Source organism: Sturnira hondurensis, unplaced genomic scaffold (genome assembly GCF_014824575.4).
Source record: "Sturnira hondurensis isolate 20B ecotype Veracruz unplaced genomic scaffold, ASM1482457v3 Scaffold0011880, whole genome shotgun sequence".
NCBI lineage: Eukaryota > Metazoa > Chordata > Mammalia > Chiroptera > Phyllostomidae > Sturnira > Sturnira hondurensis.
The window spans coordinates 1,163,730-1,170,088 of record NW_028084511.1 but is presented as its reverse complement, the minus strand read 5'-3'; positions in this window follow the sequence as shown (position 1 = coordinate 1,170,088).

The following is a 6,359-nucleotide window of genomic DNA, read 5'->3' as shown; positions in this document are numbered from 1 at the left end:
TTGGTTTTAGAGAGAGAGGAAGAGAGGGAGAAAGGGAGACAAACATCGATACAAGAGAGAAACTTGATTGGTTGCCTCCTGCATGCGTCCCGACTGAGAATTGAACCTGCAACCCAGGCGTGTGCCCCCCCTGGGAACTGAACCTGCAACCTTTTGGTTTATGGGAGGATTTCCAACCAACTGAACTGCCCCAGCCAGGGCCATTCAGCGGACACTTTGAGAGTTGTCCATGTACGGAACTCTGGAATGGGCTCTGGGGAAGGCGACGGAACCACCGTCCTGCCCTCAAGGAGCATGTGGTTAACAAGCACAGGTGACTAGCCCGCGGGCCAGGTGAGATGAACTTCAGGAGTCTGCTGATGAACAGAGTGACACGCATTTGAATGGGCCGGAAAGAGGGGTTGACTTCTGTTTTCTTCTTAGATCCCACATATAAGTGACATTATATGGCACTTGCCTTTGTCTGACCTACTTCTCCCCATGTAATACCCTCTAGGTCCACCACATAACAAATGGCGAGATTTCATTCTTCTTTTATTGCTAAATAACATTCCATTCTATGTGTACGTACCATATTTTGCTGTGTATAATGCGCAGTTTTTGCCGAAATATTCGAGGGAAAATGAGGACGAGCATCATACAGGAGCGTAATTATTGCATAATAATTGGGTGTGCATGACACACAGCAAAATATGATAGAATGGTCTTTCCAGAAGGTACCGAGCCATGGAATATAAAAAAATAAAGACATTTATTGAAGAAGATACAAGAAACATTGTACATAGGACAATGACGCCTCAGTCCCCATTAAAGTAGGCACCTTGGAACCTAACACAGTTCTCCCAGTCGCCATCAGCTGCCCCGTTGTATTTTCCTGAATCTCATCAATGGTCTAAAGTCTCTTCCCTTTCAAAGATGATTTTAGTTTTGGGAAAAGCCAGACGTCGCAGGCGCCCAATCTGGGCTGTGGAGGGACTGAGTCACCTGGGTGATCTGATGTTTTGCCAAAACAGTCTGCAGGAGAGGCGATGCCTGCGTGGGCGTGTTGTCCTGATGAAGCTGCCAATCTCCGGTTGCCCATAGCTGCAGCCTTCTGAGTCATCTGAATAGTTTCTGCAGAGGAATATTCAAACTTAATGCAAAATTTGATACACATTTGTTGCTCTACTGGCTCAGTCATCTTGAATGCAACATCCACACAGTATACACACTCACTCAAGGGCATCTACCGCCCCCACTGACTAGTACAGTGATGGCGTCGTTGTTCATGCATGTGCATTCCAGTCCACCCTCCTTGGCTGCCAGGTTACAATGATGTCCTGCAAACTGCTCTCATGATACTAACAATGGCTGGGCTTTTTTCAGACAGTGCACGTATATCACAGCTCCGTCCATTAGTCTGTCGATGGACACCTGGGTTGCTTCTGTAGCTTGGCTACTGTAAGAAATGCTGCGATAACAGGGGGGGTGTCCTGTAACTACTTTGCACAGAAACTCTGGCCACTAGGTTCACCACGGCGATCACATTACATAGCACATACATGTTAGATGGCTATTCTGTACACGTTAACCAACACAATATTGTATGCCAACTATACTTAAACTAAAAAAATGTAGAGAATTTAGGACACAGGTAGATATAAAGAAAAAACCTTGCGAACACAGAAATAAAACGGCCATCGGTAAACCAATGAGAGGGGTCCCCAGAAGAAACAGACCCGACCACAGGCGCCTCTGCTTTGTTTTTCGATCACATAGATAATTATGCTGGGCTTTCGGAGGTGGGGCTGGGGACCTGCGAGGCTCGGTGAGGCCCACTCTGGGACTTCCACCACCTGACGTCTGGGACTGGCCTGGCAGGGTGCAGTCAGGGGGACCTGGAGAAGCCACGCCCACCGAACATCCCCGGCCTGGCGCCCCCGCCAACGCTGCTGGCAGTGCAGCCCCTGCGTTTCTCACGCGCACTGGCAGCGGCAGCCTGATGTGCAGGTGGGAAGGCTCGTGCCACCTGAGAAGGCTCAGATGCCACCCGAGGCCTCTGCAGGGCCACTTCAGCACGTCACTGCGGTAGGCGGGGGCGGGGGGGGGGGGCTGCCATGTGGGCACACAGGCCCAGAGTTGCAGGAATCTCCCCAATGTCAGGGGCAGCCAGAAATTTTAAGTTTTATGTGATCATTTCTGAATGTATAAGGAGATAACTACATGTGAATCATTTTTTAAATTAAAAAAAAGCAAGAACACACACTTCACACCATGTGGCCAAACGCTGTCTGAGCCAGACCACATGTGCTTGTGGGTTGTGGTCACTGACCACCGGCCCTGAGTCTCCTCAGTACCGAAATTCTGCTCTCCGGCCCCCGACACTGGTAATGAATGTCGAAGCCCTATCTGGGTGACAGTCACATCAATCTTCAAAATGCTACTTTCTCTGTCTACAACACAAAAATCAGCCCTGTGGTCTCCCCAACTAAGCAGGTCGCCAGGGCTTTTCCTAGTCACCTCACGCTGGTTCCTGGCCCCCACACACCGTGGGCCAGAGACTGGACAGAAAGAAAGAAACTGCTTCTCTCGCCTTTGATGCTTTCCCGCCTTGTTACAAGGGACTTTCCCGTCACCTACCACACCCCGACCGTCACTGACAGCAACTCAGCACTCTCCCTTGCCAGGCTCAGCTCTTTGGGTGGCATTTGTCCTATCGACCACGCTGGTGCCGAGAGGGCAGAGCTGTGTCACCACACCCTGGGGATCCGGAGATTCCTCCCCGAGGAGGCGGGGTCAGCTGAGCGGGACCACCTGGGCGGGGCAGGAGGCCTTGTCTCCACCCGCCCCATCCAAAGCACTTGTCCACAGCTGTAGTGACTGGGACAGAACGCAGAGTAGAGAGCCTGCTTTCTCACCGTCACCCTGCTGAGGCTTGTCCCACTAGGCACAGCGTGGCTTCTGACCCAATATAAATTTTTACAACCCTGTTTTGGGTGGTCTCTATAGCTTTTACAAGACTCCATTTACGTCAGCTTTCAGCCTTGCTGATGCTATTCTTACAAATCTGGGCTTGGGACACTCCTCGAGTGTCCTTTATTCAGTCTATATTGAGCACCTGCTGTTTGCCAAGCACTGGGCAGTAGCTGGGCATAAAACAGTGAGAGGTAGACAAGCCTCTTAAACAAACGGTGCTTAACCAACTGGGCAGCCACATGCAGAAAGTGGACCTAGGTACAGACTGTATACCCTTTGCAAAATTTCACTCAAAATGGACCATAGACCTAAATGCAGAACATAAAATTATAAAACTAGAAGATAGGGCAAAACCTACATGCCCGTGGGTAGGTAGACACAAGACCAAAGAAATGATCCGTGAAATAAATAATTTGGATTTCATTAAAATTAAAAATTCTGCTCTGCAAAAGACAAAAATGAGATGCAGACTGGAAGAAAATATTTCTTTAAAAAAAAGCACATCAGATGAAGGACTGTTGTACAAAATACGCAAAGGACTCTCCAAACTCATCAGAAAACAACCTGATTAAAAAATTCTGTGAACCTGGCTGGTGTGGCTCAGTGGATTGAGCACCAACCTGCAAACCAAAAGCTCACCAGTTGGATTACAGGTCAGGGCACATATCTGGGTTGCAGGCCAGGCCCCCAGTTGGGGGCGTGCAAGAGGCAAGCCATCAATGTGTCTCTCCCTCTCTTTCTCCCCCCCCTCTAAAAAACAAATAAAATCTTTTAGAAAATAGGCTCTGGTTGTTGTGGCTCAGTGGATTAAGCGCCAGCCTGCAAAACAAAGGGTCTCTGGTTCAGTTCCCAGTCAGGGCACATGCTTGGGTTGCAGGCTGGGTCCCCGGTTGGGGGCGCACAAGAGGCAACCACGCATTGATGTTTCTCTTCCTTTCTTCCTCCCTCCCTTCCCCTCTCTCTAAAAAATAAATAAAATCTTCAAACAATGAAAAGACAAAAAAGAAAATGGGCCAAAGACCCGAACAGATACCTCACCAAGAAAACATACACACATGTCAAAGAAACACGGAAGAAGATGCTCCACATCCTGTGTCATCAGGGACACACCTTTTCAAATGGCCAAAGCCCAGAACACTGACCACCCCCAACACAGAGGAGGATGTGGAGCAACAGGAGGGAGGGCTGCTGGGAGCCCACAACGGTGCCTCTGCTTTGGAAGGCAGTTTGGTGGCACCCCTGAAAAACGAAACACACTCCCAGCGCACACACAAGCAGTCACGCTCCTCCGTGTTTACTGGAAACGTACACCCACGCAAACGCCCGCACACACGTGTTTAGGGCAGCTTTGTTCACATTTGCCCAAACTTGGAAGCAACCGGGATGTCCTTCGGTAGACGAATGGACGCACTGTGGTCCATCCCGACAACTCACTATTATTTGACGCTAAAAAGGAACGAGCTATCAAGCCATGAAAAGACGTGGAGGAAAGTTCCATGCATATGAGTAAGTAAAAGAAGCCAATCTGGCAAGGCTGCCTGTGGGATGATTCCAGCAATGTGGCACTCTGGACAAGGCAGGACTACGAAGGCAGTGAAAAACTCAGGAGCTATGGTTGGGGGCCGGGGAGAGAATAGGCAGAGCACGGAGGCCTAGTAGGGCAGTGAAAATCCTCTGTCTGATATTGGAATAGTGGATACATGTCACCATCCAGTTGCCCAAACATCAGCAGCGAACTCTTGGGCAGTTCCCTGGTGTCCACGTAGGTTCACCCTCGATAAAAGACAATGTGCCGCTCTGGTGAGGGACATTGGTAATGGGGGAGACTTGCATGTGGGGGGGCAGGGGGTGCGTGGGAAAGCTCTGCATCTTCCCGTCAGCTTTGTTGTAAAACTGAAACTACTCCAAGGAAATAAAGTCTTGTGTAAAGACAGTTAGATGAGAGCCGATGGAATAGCTCTTCTGCGGGGGAGACAATGAGCCGGTCACTGAAGGGGCGCGCTTGCTCGGAGAGGGGACGACGGGACGACGGAAGGGAGACAGTGTGTCCGGAACCCAGCAGGCAGCTCCTGTGAGAGGATGACCAGGGAAGGTCTCTGTGAGGAGGACACNGCCTCTGCTTTGGAAGGCAGTTTGGTGGCACCCCTGAAAAACGAAACACACTCCCAGCGCACACACAAGCAGTCACGCTCCTCCGTGTTTACTGGAAACGTACACCCACGCAAACGCCCGCACACACGTGTTTAGGGCAGCTTTGTTCACATTTGCCCAAACTTGGAAGCAACCGGGATGTCCTTCGGTAGACGAATGGACGCACTGTGGTCCATCCCGACAACTCACTATTATTTGGCACTAAAAAGGAACGAGCTATCAAGCCATGAAAAGACGTGGAGGAAAGTTCCATGTATATGAGTAAGTAAAAGAAGCCAATCTGGCAAGGCTGCCTGTGGGATGATTCCAGCAATGTGGCACTCTGGACAAAGCAGGACTACGAAGGCAGTGAAAAACTCAGGAGCTATGGTTGGGGGCCGGGGAGAGAATAGGCAGAGTACGGAGGCCTAGTAGGGCAGTGAAAATCCTCTGTCTGATATTGGAATAGTGGATACATGTCACCATCCAGTTGTCCAAACATCAGCAGCGAACTCTTGGGCAGTTCCCTGGTGTCCACGTAGGTTCACCCTCGATAAAAGACAATGTGCCACTCTGGTGAGGGACGTTGGTAATGGGGGAGACTTTGCATGTGTGGGAGCAGGGGGTGCGTGGGAAAGCTCTGCATCTTCCCGTCAGCTTTGTTGTAAATCTGAAACTACTCCAAGGAAATAAAGTCTTGTGTAAAGACAGTTAGATGAGAGCCGATGGAATAGCTCTTCCGCGGGGGAGACAATGAGCCGGTCACTGAAGGGGCGCGCTTGCTCGGAGAGGTGACGACGGGACGACGGAAGGGAGACAGTGTGTCCGGAACCCAGCAGGCAGCTCCTGTGAGAGGATGACCAGGGAAGGTCTCTGTGAGGAGGACACATTGCAGCCGAGACATAAATAGAGAGAGGAGGGGCCCTGGCTGACGTAGCTCAGTGGATTGAGTGCGGGCCTGCGAACCACACGATCGCGGTTCGATTCCCAGTCAGGGCACATGCCTGGGTTGCAGGCCAGTTCCCAGCAGGGGACTCACAAGAAGCAACCATACATTGATATTTCTCTCCTTCTCTCCTTCCCTTCCCCTCTAAAGATAAATAAAATATTTTTTAAAAAAAGAGAGAGGAGGGTAAGAATAGTATAGGAAAGGGAGAAGCCAAAGAACCGACATGTACGACCCATGAACATGAACGAAGGCGGGGGAAATGCGGGTGGGAGGGGGTGTGCAGGGTAGATGAGAATAAAGGGGGGAAAGGAGACAACCGTAATAG